The following is a 10380-nucleotide window of genomic DNA, read 5'->3' as shown; positions in this document are numbered from 1 at the left end:
AATAATTAATCAGACTTTTGTTCATTGTGAAGACAGTGTTTTCTTTGGCAGCTCCATAATGTTCCGAGCTCGCCTTGCCTTTCTCTCCCAGGCTGATATCATCAGGCTGGAACAAGGCTGCATGGCCACTTGCTTCTCACTGCCTCTGGCACCCCACGCCTGGTCGCATGTACAGCCCAGGCCATGACCCCAGTGCTTGGCTGTGCTCTGCCGGCCCATTTAACAGACAGAGGCTGAGAGGCAAAGGGAGTTGCTGCCGTGCTATTTTTAACCAGCTGAACGGTTAAATAATTCACATGCAGGAGCATGCAGTGGTCTGGGCTGTGCCTTGCACTTGAAAGGGGAGAAGAGCATTGCATTGCCCCTGCTTGACCCTTACAGGCACGGGTTCCCAGACTCTTTAACACAAAAACAAAAGTGCAAATAGGGCTCCAGGAGTGAAATCCCTGCCCCATTAGAGACTGCAAGCTCCATTTATGGCTGCTCCCTTTGATAGGGGGCCTAGGAGGGCTGTTTCCTTTCTCATCGACTAGACTTCATCTGGACTCCCAGAACTGGTACTTTTGGAGAAAGTGTGGCAGTGGTTTGGCTCCAAAAGACTTGAGAAGAACTTTCACAGCAGAAGCTGCTCTGTAGAGCAGAAGAGATATCAGTGTGTTATTGAGTGTGTTATTAAACACACCATTAGCAGTCAGCTCCAACTTTGGACAACTGGACATTTTCTAATCCTCACTCAGGGTGACATACATTTCAGTGAACCAGTTTTTCACTTTCAAATGGAGATAAAAAGGATTGGATTTATTACCAGTGAAAACTGATTTGAGCATAAATTACCTGTCCTGGTCTCAAGATGCTTTGATGATTATTGCATTTATGAAGAGAAGTGGTTCTAACTGGAAGAAGGTAGATTCAGACTTGATAACAGGAAGAAATTCTTACTGAGAGACACTGGCACAGGTTGCCCAGCTAGGCTGAGGATACCCCTACCCTGGAAATATTCAAAGCCAGGCTGGTTAGGGCTGTAAACAAACTTGAACTATAGAGAGGCGTCCCTGCCTATGGTAGGGGGTTGGAAATAGGTGTTCTTAAAGGTCCCTTCTAACCTGAACCGTTCTATGATTCCATTGTAGTAACATTTTAGGACACCAGTGTGGGGCAGGGAGACGTATTCTCATGTGACATTGGGAAGTGCTGGAACAGTTTCTAACAACACACCTGTACCCAGAAAGTCTTTGATTTGTGACAGAATGAATTGAAGTCCTTGAACTTCTAATAGACCAGTCTTGTACTCTTGCCCTGAGTCTGCTTGCCATCATCAGTAGGTAATTCTGAGTGTTTCCAGCAGAAATTGTTAGTTTCTGGTTAATTTGATTTAGGGGGCTGAGGTTTTACAATTAGGAAAACACAGCACACTGCGTAGGCAAAAGAAACCGTGCTAAGCACTCGTCCATTGAAGAGAAGCCATGAACTCAGTCCTCCAAGCATGAGGAAATCCACAGAGGGGCTCAACTTTGAAAGACAAATGCGCAGCAAACCAGGCTTCACTGATCCTGCTGTTAATAGGACTGCTTGTTTCCTTTGATTCCTACGTGTTAGCTCAGCTGTGTTTTGGGACCGAACAAGATCTTTCCATTAGTTCAGTTTCAAACACATGGTAAATGACTCTGTGCCTGGAGCACCCCAGATTCCCGGGTGGTCTCTCTGCAGAGACTGGGGCTGCCTTGCTCTGAGATCAGGCAAGCCGCAGCTCGTTTGCATTGCTGTAGTTAGCACATGCTGGATAGCAGCAAAGCTAATTAGTGCGAGGAGGAGGAGGAGGAAGGGGAATCTCCCATGTGTCCCAGGTTAGAGGTTCTCACTGTGTCTTCACACCCCAAATCATGACATTTGTTGATGGAAGTGTGTGAAGTCTCATTAAAAGAATGTGGCTTGTGATGATCCTCAGCGGCTTTAATGAATCATTTGTGGCCTGGGTGACTCAGCCAATCCAGGACGGCAGCCAGCAGCCGGTCAGGAGAGCCCTGCTGCAGGCTGAGGCTTTGACATCACACACTGATATCGTGTTCAAAAGCACAGTGTTTTGTAAAGACCAGATGTAACCCGTGTAAAGGCTGCGTACTTCCGAAAGAGCATTAATAGGACACCAGCAAGGAAAGCAAATCTGGCAATAGAGACAGATTTTTCTGGCCAAAAATGTAGGCAAGTGGGTGGAAAGGCTGCACATCCAGTGTTTGTATTTGAAAATGGATCTGATAGCACGCTTGAAAAATGCGACCCTACGTTCACTAAATCCCACTTCTTCTTCTACAACTGCATGATATCTGCCTTCCCTTCCTTCCGTGCTGTGGGAGTACATTCCTGTGGGAGGCAGATGCCCTGCCTGCTTGTGAGAGCATGCAAAATGGCATGCTGAGCTCTGTGCAGTGCAGAAGTTCAATTCTGAGATAATACAGAATGGGGATGTCTTATCTAATACTGCTGGCAGTCTCTCCAGAGAGTCTGCACAGCAAAATTCACCTGCTTAGTATGGTGAATTTAAATCACTGGAGCACACGGGCAAAGCTCTCCTGTGCAGAACCTCATTCTGGACTAAAGTCCTTGAGTAATTATCCTGTAATAAAGTCACTTAAATTTTAGAATAGAGTGTCCATGTGGAGAAGTTATACAGGCACAGCTATAACAGACTAATTATTTTGTTATAGCTATGCCAGTCAATTTCTCAAGGCCTCAGTCACATGGGAAAGTTGAAATGATGTATTTTTTACAGTCTCCAGCAATTCTTTATTTTTTAATGTCCATTAGTGCTTGACTAATGCTGAATGATAGTGGAAATTCTCCGGGACAAAGACAGCTCTCACCATTTCCTCGTGGTTATCAAAAGGATTTGGATCTTCCTTATTAAAGCAAATGTGTAATGAATTGCTGGTGATTGGGGGTTTATAGCTCCATTCACTGGGAACTATGGGCCCATTGTTTACTGAATTCAACTGAAATAGATGGAACCTATAAATTTCTAGAGAAGGTCCTTACTTCTCTGTGAGGTCATAAAAATCCTCAACATTTTTGAAGTACACACTAAAAACTTATCAAGACACAAAATTCCCTTCTTCCCACTCAGTATTGGAAGAGACTGATATTTCAGCATAGGACATGATGACTGTTCTTACCCGTTTCAGGGCTGTAGGATACAGCCTATTTCCCGAGTCACTTATTGCAAGACATATGCACCGTGATTCATTATTAATTGCAGTGGAAATGATACTTCAGGATAACACTGCACCTGCCAAAGGACAATTGCATTGTGGGGATTTCTGGAGAGATCTGCCTGAGCTAGCTTGAATCTGGAGATTAAAGCTGAATGGGAGCTCAGTGAGTGGATCCTCTCAGTGCTGTCGGGTGAAACGCTGTACGTAGCACACAGAGACCAACTGAATTTGTTTGTGGTCATATCTGAATTGAAGATATACTGAAATGGGGAGGGCCAAAGATCTCCGTGCACACAAACACACTGTGTGGTGCCTGCATGCCAGCCTCTGCACACAGTGAGCTTCCTGGGGGTCTAAGGCTTGTGTACAAGAAAGCAGATCCAATGCGTGCTTAGTTGAAAGTATGACTCAAAATGAAACCTGCCTGTAGTTGTTAAGTGTGCCTTACTGCTAAATGTTATCTAATTACATGTATGACTTCTCCCTTCTCAGAAAAGGAAATGAGGTTCTGTTTGAGGTTGGGGACTCCAACATGCATGTCTGAATGGAAATACCAACCAGGATGCGCACGAAGGCAAGAGCAGAGCAGGCTGTGAGGCCACATGTTGTGTGCACACTTGTGTAGCTGGGTGATCTTAGTGGGCTTTTTCAACCTTGGTGACTCTATGATTCCTTTGTCAGCCCCTCCCGATAGAGCCACATCTGAAGGAGAGCTGCTCTCAGCTCCAGCACTTTGTGCTGCTGTGTGAGCCCTTACCAGGCCGAGGAAGGCTGAGCCACAAGGCCATACCTACCTCTAGAGCTCAGCTCTTCGGCTGCTTCTCTGATTTTGGGTCATGTACACATGGCTGGAAAGTCTGTGCTGCAATGTGTGTGCATGAAGATGAACAAAAGGACATCCATTTCCAGGGCTGCCATGCAAAGGCTTAACTATGTTGCAGAATAACTGTGGAGTTACGAAATGATGGGGCATTTAAAATGTTATCTCCTTCCAAGCATCGAGTGTTCCAGCTCTGCCTTAAGGGGCCATTAGCTGATCGTCAAAGCACAATGAGATTCTTACGACTTTGTTTGAATAAACAATTTTCATAAACGTTAACATTTTAATGGATGATTACGTTCCTATTTAGCCACCAGAAGCATTCATTTTGACTGATGCTATTTCCGTTCTTACCGAAGGAATTAAATAATGATTTGTCACTGATGGCCCAGAGCCGCTCAAAGATCTTTTAAACAAACAACTTTCTGTGCGGCGCGTGCCCAGATGGAGCTGCCCAACAGCAGCGCGATGCGGAGCACCAGCGAGGATGCGGCCTTGGGGCAGCAGCGCTGCTCTGCAGGCTCGCGCGGTGCTCGTCCACCCCCCGCTGCAAACCCTTGCAGCGCACCGTGCGCGCGGCGAGCGCTGCTGCTCCGTGTCTTTCATGCTGCCACCCGTGCCCCAGGCAGCCGGGCAGGGCGGTTGCGGGCATTCTGGGGCTGTGCGGTGCTCTGTCCCCCTCTTGTGGCAGCGAGCCGGAGGCCGGGCCCGGAGGAGCTGCAGGGTGCAACGCGCGGTGCGGAGCTCGGTGCTGATGGGGTGCCTCGCGCCCGCCGCCCTGCCTCAGCACGGCTCGCTGCCTGCGGGACCCGGCCAACTTCCCGGCTGCTCTGCCCTCGGCTCGAAACGACGGTCTCGGAGGGAACGTAAGGCACGTGTGGTACCTGCTGTGCTTGTTGAATCTTGACTGCGTGGTGTGTGTACGATGGGCCAGAAAAAATGGAATTTGAATTTTGCTTTGCTTTGCAGGGCCGCGTGTGCAGGTGCAGCTGTGCAGGTGCAGGGCCGACCTCCGAGAAGACGAGGAGTTTCACCCGGTGTGAGGACACGCAGAGATCTGATCTGAGGTATGTTGCAGAAGGACTCCTTGCCTCCCTTTGCCCTGGGCAGTCCTTTCCCTCTGCAATTCCTGCTCAACGTGTTCTGAGAGACCTGAAGTGAGCCCTTGGCGTGGCATGAACCTTTTGGACCTGCCTTGCTCCTCTTTGCACACAGCAGGAGAACAGTCTGTGTCTTTAAGAGGCACAATTATGTGAGAATGTTTTTCTTCTGCTTTCGAGAAGTACTTATTAGGTTTGATGGATCAGTTATTTGATCCAGCGTGACAGATGGATGCAATGTTTTTGTCTATGACTAAGCCTACAGAGGTTGCATAAATATCTTCATAGTAAACGCTCTGATTTTGCTGTGTGTATACATGGAGGTGGGTATATGCTGGTTGTCTTTGTTTGTGTAACAGAAATGCTGAGTACAGCTTGAAGCAATGATTGGTGGGAAGGTAGGGCTAACCCAGGGAAGCTTGGGTGCATGCAAAGTACCTGAGTGATTCGAAGGGGGCGAGTCAGAATCCTCCCCTTCCCAGACCTCATTTAAGGGCTGGCAGTGGAGGTGAGGCCTTCTAAAGGTAAGTAGCTTCTTTCCTATATTTTTGTGCCCATAATGGTTGTGTTTGTGAAAATCCTTGTTTGCTGCAGCCTGGGATCTTGGTCTTCTGTTATTGTTGTGCTTTCCATCGTGTTACAGCTGTCTGGTGTGTTGAGGAAGGGCAACTCATGGATGGTGCAATCCTATCCTTGACTGGTGCAGCCTGGTAACAGGCATTCAGCCCTCTGGTGCAAATAGCTCTCATCATCTACTGATAGAGCTTGTCTGTGACAAGTACATTCACATTCTGTGCTTAATTAACTGTAGTCAAAGTGCGGCTTTGTGTGCCTTACAAGTACAGCAAACTATTTGATAAACAGTAGCAGTAACTTCTCTGGTTAGCAGCATTGTCTGTTCTGCAGCTTCCTGTGCACACCTCTTGCTGTTCGGTGGCTATTTCTTGTGTGTTTTTTGTTTGTAGCCATGTCAATACGTCTCTAAGCTTTTGGTTCCCTTGCTGCGCTACAAGTGTTGCCTTTCTGCTGAGAATACATTGTGGGGCCTCTGTTTGGTGAAGTTGTGTGATTCCGAGGTCTGTGCGTGTGGAGCTCTACATCAATCTGGGGCGCTTCCCAGATCAGCAGAAGTGGCCTGGCTGTTGCTGTACATCTAAATGATCAAGGTACTTGGTGAGAGCGCCCTACCTTAAAGCATGGCTTATGTTCTGTGGATTGCTCCTAGGGTAAGCTCTTGTCGTGAGATTTCTGTAGACCTCAAGAATCACTAGAGCTAAGCTTAATCTAGTGGATCTCCAATCAAAGTGAGGACGTGCTACAGTAGCTAGGCAGAAATTGCATTACTGTGAAGGAATGCGTTTCTTAGGGAGCTGATTGTCCTTACTGGGGAGTTCCCAGGCTATCCTCTGGGAGCAATTGCTGTTATTGCCTTCTGTTGTAAGCAGACACCTAAGCTGCTTGGTAGTGAGCTTGCCTTTGAACTCATATCAAGACATACCAGTTAAAATAAGAGTTTTATAACTATTCTTAAAACACTTTTCCTGTGAAACCAGTTCCTGTACAAACAGTTTTTACATGGGTGCTCGTCATGTTCATGTCATGGGGCATCATTAAAGATCTTTACAAGAACTGTTAACAAGTCTTGACTGCACCTTTCAAAGGGCTGCACTTAGCCACGAGGAAGGATGGATTTTAATAATGGATTGGGCTGTCAGTGCAGTCTTTATTTCTTTCTTTATTTTTCCTGAGTGACTGTTTTCTAAACCAACCAGTAATGCCAGATGGGAGAGAAGAGCTACTCTAGGTAGATGTCCTGCTGGTTACCCAGAGTTTTCAGTAGATTTTGGGTAGCTTATGGACTTCTCCTATCAGTGGACAGACCAGACTAAGTATCCAATGCAGTCAATTTGTAAACTGAACTCCAGCCTTTTAAAGAACTTAAGGAAAGGTTGCAGACCCATTAGCTATAAGCATTGTAGGATAAAATGCTGATGCTTTTTAAGCTACAGTCTACTCTGGATAAGAGTGTGGTGAAAAACTTGGTTGTGCCACTCCGGGTGAGCCAAGAGAAAGGAAAATCAAATGTCTGGAGGGGTAGTAGTTGCCAAGGTGCACCAACAGTAGAAAACTTAAAGCAGAGTTTGAGATATTCACAGTAAAAATGAGCGTGAAGGTGGGTCCAACCGTCTCAAGCCAGGTCCATTCTGCCTCCTGTTGTCTGTGATTAACTTCAGCACTTCTTGACATATTTCATGCTGGGAACTCCTGGTGGCCAGAGGTTAACTTGGATGAGAGCTGGCTTCACTAAAATGTGCCTACTTTCTCAAGACTAGGTTTGTGCTTTTAACAGATGTCTAATTCTCTTTTCCCTCTAGGCCAGGGAGGTTAATTGGAGGAAAGTGACTGTACATCGGGCCCAAGAGCCTCCTACAGAGATACTTGGCACAAATAAATCAGCCTATTTTTGATGAATAACAAGGCCCCAAAGGCTCTAGTTCTTGCTGCCTGCACAAATTGCAGGTATAAATTTCACAGCTGATCACAGGGACTCCAGAATTCAATTAACTCTCTGCTCATTTAAAAAAAAAATAAAAAAATGCTGCCTGCCTATTTAATTATGAGTGTCACTGATACTACATATGCTGTTCTGGAAAACTCCAATTAATAAAGCATTGCATCATTAATATGAGTGACAGCATGAAACCTGTGACTCTAAGGAGTCTGTCCTGACCCTCTGCAATGACAGACCTGGAGTTCTTTGGGAAGTGGTGTTCTTTTCAGATCTGGGTGATGCTAAGGGAGCTCTGAGATGGTCTCGGTGTTCTGCATGCTGCACTGATTTGGGTGGTAGTTGGGTGGTGCTGGCAACTGCTGGTTTGCACTGCCTGGTAACTAGGCAACCTTCTGTGGTCTCCAGTTTTGGGGATGGGGAATGTTGACCCACTGGGCAGAAATCTGCAGGCTAACCTAGCGAAGGTCAGGTGAGGAGAACACTGCAGTGTTCTTGCTTGGAGAATGACTAGGATAACACTTAACACTGCTATGTTCTCCTGGTACTGCTTTTACCACGTGAAAGTGCCTTTCACTGCCAGGAAGGGTGTTAACCAAAGCTGTACGACTAACCACTTCTGTGTAGAACATTTCATTTTCAAGTGTTCTTGATTTTAAATTTAGCTCAGTCTCAAAGAGCTATCAATAAACAGGCACGTTTCATTTTGACTTTCTAAGGTGTCTCTTGTTTTAAGCCCCAGTAACTTGTCTTGCTTGTTCTCTGCCTCTGTCCTGACCCTTCTCTCTGGATCTCACATGTTGCCAGCTGTGTTACTGGGAATTGTCTCCAATTTTTGCTGCTGCATCTTCCCACCCCCTGAGGGTATCTGTGCCAGACGACTCTTAAACAACCTGAAGTGTGGAAGTCATTGGCCTTTCTCCCCAGATCGTCCATTCTTCCTTAATCACTCTCTGTATCCCACCAAGATTCTAGTCTAGCATTTTATTTACTCTTCCTTTAGGTGATGTCTAATTTATGCCTGTTTTGTGTATAATAGCAAATTCCTGACTGCTTTCTTCCCACACTCACACTTTCCCTTTCCTCAGCAGCTCTATTTCTGACTCCAGCAATCTTCTTTCCAGTAGTGGTGAAAACAATCTTGCTGCTCTAGCCAGAGGCAGATGTCACCCCAGATTAGATGTCATGGCTCTGTCACTGCTCCAGCTTCTTGCATCTCCCCGAGATTTCCTCGCTTGTCACCAGTGCGTTTAGCAAATGTGTGTCCAGATGCTGTTCTGAGATACTGTTAGTCCCTTTGGTCACCTCTTCTTTTTCTGATCCTCGACTGTAAGCAGTTTGCCTTTTTGCCCTTCTACATCCTCTTGTTCCCTGTCCTTGGTCAGGTTTCAATGCCCTTTCAATGCCCATGTGCCATGTTTAAATAGAACACTTGACAAGTTTGCTCCTGAAAGCAGCCTATCATCCTGTACATGGCAGCAGTGGCTGTGACAGCACTCATCTTGGAGAAGCTGACTGGTACAAGCAAGGATTTTTTCCTTCTATGGAAAAGTGGAACTTCTTACTGCTTTTGTCTTCTGTTGTGGCTCTTTGTGCAACTCGCTTGTTCTCTAAATACTGGCTTTCATCTGCAAAGTAAGGACAAAGTAAGCCATGTGAATGTGTGAGCTTTCAATTAGTGTGAACAGTGTGTACAGGAGTTGCCATTGATGAGGAGAACGGGGTCCAAGTCCTTGTTTTGGCAGTACAGAACGTGTAGTCTGTCCTATGGGAGGATCACAGGCTGTTTCTGGCTATAACAAGACTAGTACCTGTTCAAACTGTTCTGCAGAGTTTTGATCGTTGTGAAATAACACCTTGCAATGACGAAAACACACTGTTAGACTTCCTGACCAACTGCAGCTATGCAAGTATGTTGTTACAGTTACTTGTCTTGTAAGGCTACAAGGCAGAAGCGCTGACCTTCCTGCCATCTGTAGTCTGCTGTGGGATCCAGGGACAAGTAGAAGTTGTGAGCTGCTTTCATCTGTACCCCAGAACAGCAGCAACTTTACTAGAGGAGCAGCCTTCCCACACGCCTGCTTTTCTGAAAGCATTGCTCATCTGTAGTGAAATTCCTTGTAACGCTGGAGGAAATATGGATGTGAGAGTGCAGCTCAATGATATGCAGGTAACAGAGCTTCCAGTAAAAGGCTCTGACAGCTCCTGCCTGCAGCTTTTCTGGCTTTGAAGCTGGACTCTCACAAGCCAGCCTTGCCAAGGTGTTACCTTTATCCTGATAGCTACATTTCCCACATTTAGAAGGTCCTCCCCCAGCCATTTCCTGCTCCCTTTCCCTCTTCCTTCTCCAAAACAACCCTGGCACCGTGCAGCTGGGGCAGGCAGTCAATAACTGCATGCTTCAGGAACCAGGGGATGGAGAGAGGGCTACTGGTGCTGCCTGATACCTGGGTCATACCCCGGTGAGCTGTGGGTGAGATGGCTGGTGGTACCTGCAGCTGGAGATAGGGCACAGTGTCTTGCTTGCTATGAGTCCTCCCAGCAAGCACTCAGCTGAATCTGAGCTGCCTTTTTCCTGCACGTCTTGGCCTCAGGGCAGCTTGTTCACTTTACAAGATGCAGCCCTTTTATCTGTGTAGTCCAGGGACAGAAAGGCACTGCTGTTTGCTTCCTCTGAGAGGAGGGGGAGAAAATTCTTTGTTTTCTGTGTAGTAAGCTTTGGCCTAAGGGCATTTGGGAGCCAAC

At 46.6% G+C, this 10380-nt stretch overlaps 1 protein-coding gene across 1 annotated transcript in view; it reads left to right on the top strand.

The window, feature by feature from the left end:
* Window positions 1-5076: 5076 nt before the first annotated feature.
* The window catches only part of GALNT9 (polypeptide N-acetylgalactosaminyltransferase 9), a 301484-nt gene continuing 296180 nt past the window's right edge, over window positions 5077-10380 (top strand). The window contains exon 1 of the mRNA XM_072351100.1: window positions 5077-5093. The gene's annotated coding sequence lies outside the window, so the exon portion shown is untranslated. The remainder of the gene's footprint in view (window positions 5094-10380) is intronic.

The sequence above is a fragment of the Excalfactoria chinensis genome, chromosome 16 (assembly GCF_039878825.1).
Source record: "Excalfactoria chinensis isolate bCotChi1 chromosome 16, bCotChi1.hap2, whole genome shotgun sequence".
Classification (NCBI taxonomy): domain Eukaryota; kingdom Metazoa; phylum Chordata; class Aves; order Galliformes; family Phasianidae; genus Excalfactoria; species Excalfactoria chinensis.
Note: the sequence above shows the minus strand (reverse complement) of the source record. Positions and strands in the feature narration are given on the sequence as shown.